Source organism: Triticum urartu, chromosome 6A (genome assembly GCF_056163025.1).
Source record: "Triticum urartu cultivar PI428250 chromosome 6A, HENAU_Tu73, whole genome shotgun sequence".
In the NCBI taxonomy this organism is placed as follows: domain Eukaryota; kingdom Viridiplantae; phylum Streptophyta; class Magnoliopsida; order Poales; family Poaceae; genus Triticum; species Triticum urartu.
Genome location: NC_141878.1, coordinates 22,608,796 through 22,621,512, shown reverse-complemented (window position 1 = coordinate 22,621,512; position 12,717 = coordinate 22,608,796). Strand labels below are relative to the sequence as shown.

Here is a 12,717-nt window from a genome sequence, read left to right as displayed (position 1 = left end):
AAATTTGAAACCTATTGAAACTTTGAAATTTTTTAACAAATTCATGAACATTTCCCAAATTTCATGAACTTATTTTTGAATTTGGTGATATTTTTACAAATTCATGAACTTTCTCCATTCCCAATTTTTTAAGAAAACCATGATTTTTTTCTAAATTATTAAAATTTTCAAAAAAAATCAAAAATGTGTTAACAACACAAACCAAAAACATGAGGACTCCCTCATGGGACCAAGCGGCCTATAAATACCAACCCTTTATAAGCTTCCAACATATTAAGTTATTGCAAAATGCCATCATGTACCCGCCCAGCCATCTACTTCCTCATTCCAAACCTAAATGCAAATCGTAGCGTCGCCTTGGGTGATCGCTACCTTCACTACCCGCAGGATCTCTGATACCTCATACCCTGCTTAGTCAACTCCTACATGCGAAATCTGAACCTGAGTGTTAGCCTCGGAGCCGCCTTGAGCCGCCTGCAGGATCGCCAATCTCCCATGGCCAGCTCAGGCAACTCCATCCATACTCTGAACCTAAACACAAACCTGAACCTGAGCGCCAACCCCAGCGCCGCCTCGCACGACCACTACCTTCGGAACGTGCAGGATATTCGGCATCCCATGCCTCACCCAGCAATATCGTCTGCCATGCCAAACCAGTGCGACAACCCTCGCACTACCTCAGGTGCCAAACCCGAACATAATAAAGGTATTTATGTGTGACAGGGAAGTTTTTTAATCTGAGACTTTTATGGTAGGCTTTTTTGTTGTTCAATTGTGTGATCATGCTATATGATGATTGATGATTTTACATCTTCATCAAAATGAATGTTGTGTCAGTTGAGCTTTCAAAGGCAAGTTTAGAGTTTGACAGATTTCTTAACTGGTTCATTATTACAAGAGCAATGAACGGGAGGCGGAACAATTCTAATGATGTTGTTCACATTTGTTGTAAGTGCATCTAGTGCCCCTTAGTGATTATGGTGTATTGAAGACTTATAGGTTAAGGGACTAATGCGTTTGTGAGTGTACATAGGTCTATAATTCTATGAGGATTTTAATATTTACAGAGAAAATTGACCCCTAAAAATGAAGTTCTTCGACTGAAGACTTTGTATTTCTGAAGACTTTCTGAAGACTTTGAAAGTGAAGAAATTGGTGTGACCTTGAAGACTTGGTATTCATTCGAGGAACATGAAGCGTGAAGACTTTTGTTTTCGTAGTATCATTTTCTCTTTCTTGAGTCATAGGAAACACCGTACTGTTAAAGGGGGTCGAGGAAATACTAAGAAAAAATTTCCATGTGATGCTCAGCTCAAAATCCTACACCTACCAATCCCTTCGAGTGAAGCCATTGGAAATCTCATACAGTCCAGTCATATTCTTCAGTGACAGAGACGAAGTTCTTCTGGTCTCTGAGGAATTTTTTCTGACTGAGGAGTTAGGAATTCGCGAGTGCGAATTGCCTACACAGTGAGGAACATGATAGCCCTGAGGATTTTGCTACTCAAAATTCCGACTGTTGCTGTGCTATGCGCCAGCTGTCCCAAAATATCTATCCACCTAACGATCATATCATTGAAGGGCATTTATGTCTTATCATGTTGGGCTGCTCCCTAGGCTATAAATAGCCGCCCCCTACAACCACTAGCTGGTTGGCTGCTCCGAGAGAAACTGACACTTGTCATTTAAGAGCAACCCATCCTCCGAGGACTTTGAGCGAAAATCATCAAGTGAGGAAAAACCCAAACCCAAACACCTACAAAGCCCAAGTGATTGCGCATCACTAAAGAGATTGATCCTGCGTGGATCCGACGCTTGTTACCTTTGAAGACTGTGCTTCTTCCAGACGGTTAGGTGTTATGGTCTAGAGCATCCAAGAGGAATTGTGGATCGCCGAGTGACCAAGTTTGTGAAGGTTTGGAAGTCACCTAAAGACTTACCACGAGTGATTGGACAAGGTTTGTGTGACCTTAGTTCAAGGAGAATACAGTGAGGACTGGGTGTCCTGAGCTGCGTGTTCAGGACTGGGTGTCCGGGACTGTGTGTCCTCGAGTTTAAATACTCAGCCGCTCCAACCAGATTTACAACTGAGACATCAGTTGGAACTGGTCTACCAAATCATTGTCTTCACCAAGCTTACTGGTTCTATTCCCTCAACTCTTTCATTTCCTCTTAACTGTGTTGTGTGTTTGTTCATATCTGTGTTTGAAGATTTTGACTGAAGACTTTCTCAATTTCCTTAGTTTAATTTATTCAGTCTGTTTGTCTTCATCCTGTGTTATCCTGTGCTTACGCTTCCTGTACTCTATGCCTGTCTTCATTTCATCATGATGACTATGCTTGCATTCTGTTATGTTTACTTTTGAGTATTTATTCCGTTGCTAGTAGTTCTTCGCTAAGGAATTTCCTCACCGGCAAATTCCTCAGTGAAGAATTCCATAAAAATCGCCTATTCACCCCCCTCTAGTCGATATAACGCACTTTCAATTGGTATCAGAGCAAGGTACTCCCTTGTTCTGTGTGATTTTGGTTTAACCGCCTGGAGTTTTAGTTATGTCGACCGCAGATATGAAGAAAGTGACATCCCCCATCTTTGACGGTCATGAGTATCCCAAGTGGAAGGCCATGATGAAGAAGCGCCTCATGGCGATGAACAGCGAGCTGTGGACCGTCACTGAGATTGGTCTGACTGCAAGATGGCGGAAGCAGATGACATTCGCAAGTACACTCTTCTCAACCTCACGGCGAAGGACGTCATCTGCTCCTATCTGTCTCAAAATCAGTTCAGGAATATCATGCATCTCGATCATGCGAAGCTTATCTGGGACCATCTCTCTGAGGTCTATGAAGGTCATCGAACGTGCCATGATCCTTGGTTTGAGGACTTCAAGGAATCTCTCAAAGCGATGACATTCAAACCAGAATCATCATCTTCTACATCATGCCTTATGGCAAAAGATGCTGAGGTAACTGAATGCTACCTATCCGAGTCTAGTGATGATGAATCTGGTGATGAATTTGGACCCAGCTATGTCAAACTTGCTTCCCTTGCCACTAAACAACAAAGAACTTTGGAAAAAGTTCATTACATGCTAAATAAGAGCGATGATATGTTGGGTGAAGAAATGGATCAGTCAAAAGCTTTGGCTGAAAGTCTTCAGAGACTTCATACTAAGTATGACACCCTTCAAGATCATCATAACACTCTCTTATATGATCATGAGAAGCTTTCTTATGAATTTCTTCAAAGAAAGCAAGACCTTGAGAAGCTAAGAGTGAGTTATGAAGATCTTCAGAAGGAGCGCGATTCATTACTTGCTCAATAAATCAACGCTTCTCAAGAAGAATTTGATCCTTCTTGTTTGAAAGCATAGAACGTGAATCTGCTAATTCTTCACTTGAATGTTCAAATGCTGCTAATGTTTCAAATTCTTCACATGCCTCTGCTATCACTAATTCCTCATCTGAGGACACTGCTAGTATCACTGATGCTGCAGGGCTGAAGGAATTGTACATGACAGGCATGTACAAAAGCCTCAAAGGGCATCAGACTCTTTGTGATGTGCTTAAAAAGCAGATCCTCAATAGGAACCCTAGGAAAGAGGGTATTGCCTTTGAGAGGAAACTCAATGCTGATGGTACATATTGGAAGCCTGAGCAGTACCCCAAAACTACATGGGTTGCTGCAAAGGGACCTCCAGTTGATCCATCTAACTTATCTGGATTTGCATGTGAATCTCCTGGTTCTGATGATGAGTCATTTGACTCCAACTATAAACTGTTCAAAAATCAGAATGGTGAAGTATTTGCTAGATATGTTGGCACTAACTGCAGGAACGGTCCTCCTATGAAGAAAATCTGGGTTCCCAAAAGATGTCTTGAAAATCTTCAGGTGAATGTCATCATGATGCCACCTGTGAAGAATAGGAACGCCAGATCAAATTCTTCATATGGACCAAATTCTTCATATGGATCCAAGTCCTCATACGGACCAAACTCCTCACATGGATCATATTCCTCAAAAGGATCAAAGTCCTCATATGAACATCATGGTGCTAACCCGTCTGTTTCGTAGGGAAGATCTAAGGATTATGGATATGTGCATTTCACGGGGGTGTCCGTCACGCCGGCGCAGTTCCCGGGCCTGCACACCCTCGGCATGTCCTTCGCCCACGCCGACCTCTCTGCGGTCGGCGGCGTCAACCCGCCCACTACCACCCGCGCGCCACCGAGACGGCGCTCGTCCTCGCCGGCCGCGTCTACGCCGGCTTCGTCGACACGGGGGGCCGCCTCTTCGCCAAGTTCCTCATGGAGGGGGAGGTCATGGTGTTCCCCAGCGGCATGGTGCCCTTCCAGCTCAACGTCGGCGACCAGCCCGCCACCGTCTACGGCACCTTCAACAGCGAGAACCCCAGGATCGTGCGCATCCCCGCCACCGTCTTCGGCTCCAGGATCAGGGACGCCATCCTCAGAAGGGCCTTCGGCCTCACCGTGGAAGAACTTCGGTGGATCGAGAAGAGGTTCGGCGTGCCCAACAAGGCCGAGCTGGAGGACTAGTTTACTACTTGTACTTCGTTCCTTGCTGGTCGGCCATGGCGGCCGGCCGTGGCCGCATGTGCATGATTAGTTGACAGGTGTAGACTTGTTGGTTGGGAGTATGGGCAATACTTATTTCTTTTCCATTTGATTAATATACTTGTGGATTTATAGTGGTGGTTGGCAAGGCTGATCCGTGTAATGATGCGAGAAAGTGTATAAGGCATAGTATAAATGAGTAGACAAATCTTGAAGCGAGTATATATATGACACCAAACAAATAATTAATGTTCATGTCACTCTAGCTAACACTCACTTCATCCGTGTCTTCCCTTGAGTCTTGAGAGGATGGAGGGTCGTAAGAACTCTCTCGTCTCCTCTGGCGACAGACGCACTTAGGGCTAGGCTCCATCTGGTGGAGTTGACCAAATCAAATCTCCACCCTAGTGTGTCTCCCGTGCAAGATCCGCTTTTCCAATCCCGAATCCAACTACTCCGCTCCCTGATTTCATTCACTGGCTGCGGTTCGGGTTGACAAAGGGGCAAAAATCGGTTTTGCCACCCGCCCTTGGCTGTGCGTCGGTGCTTGATTTTGGGGAAGCACAGATGGTGGGATCCGGAAGCGGCGGCATGGAGGCTGCAAAGGGGAACGAAGCAAGTGCGGACCAGACAGTGGTGTTGGCGGATCTGAAGGAGAAGGAGAAGAGATGCCCTGTAGATGGGGCGGCTGTGGAAGAGGACATGGCAGAGCTGCTGAAGCGCCTCAATGTCACTTCTGAAGAAGCAGAGGCTGTCATATTGGAAGATGAAAATGAAGAAGACTTGGTAAGCCTGAAATGGGCACTCATTGGCAAGGTATTATCCTCCAATATTTTGCATATTCAAACAATCATGTCTGCTTTAAGGCCAGCATGGGGTAATCCAAAGGGATTGACTGCAAAACCAGTAGCAGACAACACTTTCATTGTAGAATTTGCTTCCCAATCAGACAAAGAAAGAGTTAAAGATGGGGGGTCGTGGACAGTAGGGAAACATGCTGTTTTGCTTAACGAATTTGATCAGACTCTAAAGCCATCAGAGGTGACATTTGACAGAGTCATGCTATTGAAGGAAATATGCCCTAGAGGCAATAATAAAGTTATTATTTATTTCCTTATATCATGATAAATGTTTATTATTCATGCTAGAATTGTATTAACCGGAAACATAATACATGTGTGAATACATAGACAAACAGAGTGTCACTAGTATGCCTCTACTTGACTAGCTCGTTAATCAAAGATGGTTATGTTTCCTAACCATGGACAAAGAGTTGTTATTTGATTAACGGGATCACATCATTAGTTGAATGATCTGATTGACATGACCCATTCCATTAGCTTAGCACCCGATCGTTTAGTATGTTGCTATTGCTTTCTTCATGACTTATACATGTTCCTATGACTATGAGATTATGCAACTCCCGTTTGCCGGAGGAACACTTTGTGTGCTACCAAACGTCACAACGTAACTGGGTGATTATAAAGGAGCTCTATAGGTGTCTCCAAAGGTACATGTTGGGTTGGCGTATTTCGAGATTAGGATTTGTCACTCCGAATGTCGGAGAGGTATCTCTGGGCCCTCTCGGTAATGCACATCACATAAGCCTTACAAGCATTGCAACTAATGTGTTAGTTGTGAGATGATGTATTACGGAACGAGTAAAGAGACTTGCCGGTAACGAGATTGAACTAGGTATTGGATACCGACGATCGAATCTCGGGCAAGTAACATACCGATGACAAAGGGAACAACGTATGTAGTTATGCGGTCTGACCGATAAAGATCTTCGTACAATATGTAGGAGCCAATATGGGCATCCAGGTCCCGCTATTGGTTATTGACCGGAGACGTGTCTCGGTCATGTCTACATTGTTCTCGAACTGTAGGGTCCGCACGCTTAAAGTTACGATGATAGTTTCATTATGAGTTTATGTATTTTGATGTACCGAAGGTTGTTCGGAATCCCGGATGTGATCACGGACATGATGAGGAGTCTCGAAATGGTCGAGACATAAAGATCGATATATTGGAAGCCTATATTTGGACATCGGAATCGTTCCGGGTGAAATCGACATTTTACCGGAGTACCGGGGGGTTACCGGAACCCCCCGGTGGTTATTGGGCCTACATGGGCCTTGAAGGAGAAGAGAGAAGGAGGCAGGAGGTGGCCGCGCGCCCCTCCCCTTCCTAGTCCGAATAGGAAAAGGGAAGCCCCCCCCCCTTTCCTTCCCCTCTTCCTCCTCTTTCCCCCCTTCTCCTTCTCCAACTAGGAAAGAAGGGAGTCCTACTCCCGGTGGGAGTGGGACTCCCCCCTGGCGCGCCCCTCCTTGGCCGGCCGCCCCCTCCCCTTGGCTCCTTTATATACGGGGGCAGGGGGGCACCCTAGAACACACAAGTTGATCTTTGTGATCGTTCCTTAGCCGTGTGCGGTGCCCCCCTCCACGATATTACACCTCGATCATATTGTAGCGGTGCTTAGGCGAAGCCCTGCGACGGTTAAACATCAAGATCGTCACCACGCCGTCGTGCTGACGAAACTCCTCCCCGAAGCTTTGCTGGATCGGAGCCCGGGGTGCGTCATCGAGCTGTACGTGTGTCAAGAACTCGGAGGTGCCGGAGTAACGGTGCTTGGATCGGTTGGACCGGGAAGACGTACGGCTACTTCCTCTACGTTGCGTCAACGCTTCCGCTTCGGTCTACGAGGGTACGTAGACAACACTCTCCCCTCTCGTTGCTATGCATCACCATGATCTTGCGTGTGCGTAGGATTTTTTTTTTGAAATTACTACGTTCCCCAACAGTGGCATCCGAGCCTAGGTTTTATGGTTTGATGTTATATGCACGAGTAGAACACAAGTGAGTTGTGGGCGATATAAGTCATACTGCCTGCCAGCATGTCATACTTTGGTTCGGCGGTATTGTTGGATGAAGCGGCCTGGACCGACATTACGCGTACGCTTACGCGAGACTGGTTCTACCGCCGTGCTTTGCACATAGGTGGCTGGCGGGTGTCAGTTTCTCCAACTTTAGTTGAACCGAGTGTGGCTACGCCCGGTCCTTGCGAACGTTAAAACAGCATCATCTTGACAAACTATCGTTGTGGTTTTGATGCATAGGTAAGATTGGTTCTTGCTTAAGCCCGTAGCAGCCACGTAAAACTTGCAACAAACAAAGTAGAGGACGTCTAACTTGTTTTTGCAGGGCATGTTGTGATGTGATATGGTCAAGACATGATGCTAAATTTTATTGTATGAGATGATCATGTTTTGTAACTGAGTTATCGGCAACTGGCAGGAGCCATATGGTTGTCGCTTTATTGTATGCAATGCAATCGCCCTGTAATGCTTTACTTTATCACTAAGCGGTAGCGATAGTCGTAGAAGCATAAGATTGGCGAGACGACAACGATGCTACGATGGAGATCAAGGTGTCGCGCCGGTGACGATGGTGATCATGGCGGTGCTTCGGAGATGGAGATCACAAGCACAAGATGATGATGGCCATATCATATCACTTATATTGATTGCATGTGATGTTTATCTTTTATGCATCTTATCTTGCTTTGATTGACGGTAGCATTATAAGATGATCTCTCACTAAATTATCAAGAAGTGTTCTCCCTGAGTATGCACCGTTGCCAAAGTTCGTCGTGCCCAGACACCACGTGATGATCGGGTGTGATAAGCTCTACGTCCATCTACAACGGGTGCAAGCCAGTTTTGCACACGCAGAATACTCAGGTTAAACTTGACGAGCCTAGCATATGCAGATATGGCCTCGGAACACGGAGACCGAAAGGTCGAGCGTGAATCATATAGTAGATATGATCAACATAATGATGTTCACCATTGAAAACTAATCCATTTCACGTGATGATCGGTTATGGTTTAGTTGATTTGGATCACGTGATCACTTAGAGGATTAGAGGGATGTCTATCTAAGTGGGAGTTCTTAAGTAATATGATTAATTGAACTTAAATTTATCATGAACTTAGTCCTGGTAGTATTTTGCAAATCATGTTGTAGATCAATAGCTCGCGTTGTTGCTTCCCTGTGTTTATTTTGATATGTTCCTAGAGAAAATTGTGTTGAAAGATGTTAGTAGCAATGATGCGGATTGGATCTGTGATCTGAGGTTTATCCTCATTGCTGCACAGAAGAATTATGTCCTTGATGCACCGCTAGGTGACAGACCTATTGCAGGAGCAGATGCAGACGTTGTGAACGTTTGGCTAGCTCAATATGATGACTACTTGATAGTTTAATGCACCATGCTTAACAGCTTAGAATCGGGACTTCAAAGATGTTTTGAACGTCATGGACCATATGAGATGTTCCAGGAGTTGAAGTTAATATTTCAAACAAATACCCGAGTTGAGAGATATGAAGTCTCCAACAAGTTCTATAGCTAAAAGATGGAGGAGAATCGCTCAACTAGTGAGCATGTGCTCAGATTGTCTGGGTACTACAATCATTTGAATCAAGTGGGAGTTAATCTTCCAGATAAAATAGTGATTGACAGAATTCTCTAGTCACCATCACCAAGTTAGTAGAACTTCGTGATGAACTATGATATGCAAGGGATAACGGAAACGATTCCCAAGCTCTTCGTAATGCTGAAATCAATGAAGGTAGAAATCAAGAAAAACATCAAGTGTTGATGGTTGACAAGACCACTAGTTTCAAGAAAAGGGCAAAGGGAAGAAGGGGAACTTCAAGAAGAACAGCAAGCAAGTTGCTGCTCATGTAAAGAAGCCCAAGTCTGGTCCTAAGCCTGAGACTAAGTGCTTCTACTGCAAAGGGACTGGTCACTGAAAGCAGAACTGCCCCAAGTATTTGGCGGATAAGAAGGATGGCAAAGTGAACAAAAGTATATTTGATATACATGTTATTGATGTGTACTTCACTAGTGTTTATAGAAACCCCTCAGTATTTGATACTAGATCAGTTGCTAAGAGTAGTAACTCGAAACAGGAGTTGCAGAATAAACAGAGACTAGTTAAGGGTGGAGTGACGATGTGTGTTGGAAGTAGTTCCAAGATTGATATGATCATCATCGCACACTCCCCTATACTTTCGGGATTAGTGTTGAACCTAAATAAGTGTTATTTGGTTTTTGCGTTGAGCATGAATATGATTTGATCATGTTTATTGCAATACGGTTATTCATTAAAAGTCAGAGAATAATTGTTGTTCTGTTTACATGAATAAAACCTTCGATGGTCATACACCCAATGAAACAAGTTCGTTGGATCTCGATCGTAGTGATACACATATTCATAATATTGAAACCAAAAGATGCAAAGTTAATAATGATAGTGCAACTTATTTGTGTCACTGCCATTTAAGTCATATTGGTGTAAAGCGCATGAAGAAACTCCATGCTGATGGGCTATTGGAATCACTTGATTATGAATCACTTGATGCTTGCGAACCATGCCTTATGGGCAAGATGACTAAAATGCCGTTCTCCGGAACAATGAAGCAAGCAACAGATTTGTTGGAAATCATACATACTGATGTATGTGGTCCGATGAATATTAAGGCTTGCAGCAGGTATCATTATTTTCTGACCTTCACAGATGATTTGAGAAGATATGTGGATATCTACTTGATGAAACATAAGTCTGAAACATTTGAACAGTTCAAAGAATTTCAGAGTGAAGTGGAAAATCATCGTGACAAGAAAATAAAAGTTTCTACGATATGATCGCAGAGGTAAAATATTTGAGTTACGAGTTTGGCCTTCAATTAAAACAATGTGAAATAGTTTGACTACTCACGCCACCTGGAACACCATAGTATAATAGTGTGTCCGAATGTCATAACCGTACTTTATTAGATATAGTGCGATCTATGATGTCTCTTACCGATCTACCACTATCGTTTTGGGGTTATGCATTAGAGACAGCTGCATTCACGTTAAATAGGGCACCATCTAAATCCGTTGAGACGACACCGTGTGAACTATGGTTTGGCAAGAAACCTAAGCTATCGTTTCTTAAAGTTTGGAGTTGCGATGCTTATGTGAAAAAGTTTCATCTCGATAAGCTCAAACTCAAATCGGAGAAATATGTCTTCATAGGATACCCAAAGGAGACAGTTGGGTACACCTTCTATCACAGATCCGAAGGCAAGACATTCGTTGCTAAGAATGGATCATTTCTAGAGAAGGAGTTTCTCTCGAAAGAAGTGAGTGGGAGGAAAGTAGAAAACTTGATAAGGTAATTGTACCTTCTCCCTTATTGGAAAATAGTTCATCACAGAAATCTGTTCCTGTGACTACTACACCAATTAGTGAGGAAGCTAATGATGATGATCATGTAACTTCAGATCAAGTTACTACCGAATCTCGTAGGTAAACCAGAGTGAGATCCGCACCAGAGTGGTACGGTAATCCTATTCTGGAGGTCATGTTACTTGACCATGACGAACCTACGAACTATGAGGAAGCGATGATGAGCCCAGATTCCGATAAATGGCTTGAGGCCATGAAATCTGAGATAGATCCATGTATGAGAACAAAGTGTGGACTTTGGTGGACTTGCCCGAGGATCGGCAAGCCATTGATAATAAATGGATCTTCAAGAGGAAGACGGACACGGATAGTAGTGTTACTATCTACAAAGCTAGAATTGTCGCAAAAGGTTTTCGACAAGTTCAAGGTGTTGACTACGATGAGAGTTTCTCACTCGTATCTATGCTTAAGTCTGTCCGAATCATGTTAGCAATTGCCGCATTTTATGAAATCTGGCAAATGGATAAACAAAACTGCATTCCTTAATGGATTTATTAAAGAAGAGTTGTATGTGATCCAACAAGATGGTTTTGACAATCCTAAAGGTGCTAACAAAATATGCAAGCTCCAGCGATCCATTTATGGACTGGTGCAAGCATCTCAGAGTTGGAATATACGCTTTGATAAGTTGATCAAAGCATATAGTTTTATACAGACTTGCGGTGAAGCCTGTATTTACAAGAAAGTGAGTGGGAGCACTACAACATTTCTGATAAGTATATGTGAATGACATATTGTTGATCAAAAATAATGTAGAATTATTCTGCAAAGCATAAAGAAGTGTTTGAAAGGAGTTTTTCAAAGAAAGACCTCGGTGAAGCTGCTTACATATTGAGTATCAAGATCTATAGAGATAGATCAAGACGCTTGATAAGTTTTTTCAATGAGTACATACCTTGACAAGATTTTGAAGTAGTTCAAAATGGAACAGTCAAAGAAAAAGTTTCTTGCCTGTGTTACAAGGTGTGAAGTTGAGTAAGACTCAAAGCCAGACCACGGCAGAAGATAGAAAGAGAATGAAAGTCATTCCCTATGCCTCAGTCATAGGTTCTATAAAGTATGACATGCTGCGTACCAGATCTATTGTATACCATACACTGTGTTAAGAGAGGGAGTACAATAGTGATCTAGGAGTAGATCAATGGACAGCGGTCAAAATTATCCTTACTGGAGTAAGGATATGTTTCTCGATTACGGAGGTGACAAAAGGTTCGTCGTAAAGGGTTACGTCGATGCAAGTTTTAACACTGATCCAGATGACTCTAAGTCTCAGTCTGGATACATATTGAAAGTGGGAGCAATTAGCTAGAGTAGCTCCATGCAGAGCATTGTTGACATAGAAATTTGCAAAATACATGCGGATCTGAATGTGGCAGACCCGTTGACTAAACTTCTCTCACAAGCAAAACATGATCACTTTTTGGGTCTTAATCACATAGCGATGTGAACTAGATTATTGAATCTAGTAAACCCTTTGGGTGTTAGTCACATGGAGATGTGAACCAATCACATAAAGATGTGAACTATTGATGTTAAATCACATGGTGATGTGATCTAGATTATTGACTCTAGTGCAAGTGGGAGACTGAAGAAATATGCCCTAGAGGCAATAATAAAGTTATTATTTATTTCCTTATATCATGATAAATGTTTATTATTCATGCTAGAATTGTATTAACCGGAAACATAATACATGTGTGAATACATAGACAAACAGAGTGTCACTAGTATGCCTCTACTTGACTAGCTCGTTAATCAAAGATGGTTATGTTTCCTAACCATGGACAAAGAGTTGTTATTTGATTAATGGGATCACATCATTAGTTGAATGATCTGATTGA

The 12,717-nt window shown here is 43.1% G+C and overlaps 1 pseudogene; it reads left to right on the top strand.

Annotated features, from left to right (window-relative positions):
• The first annotated feature begins 495 nt into the window (after window positions 1–495).
• Window positions 496–4,557, top strand: LOC125516383 (germin-like protein 2-4; annotated as a pseudogene).
• The last annotated feature ends 8,160 nt before the right edge of the window (window positions 4,558–12,717 follow it).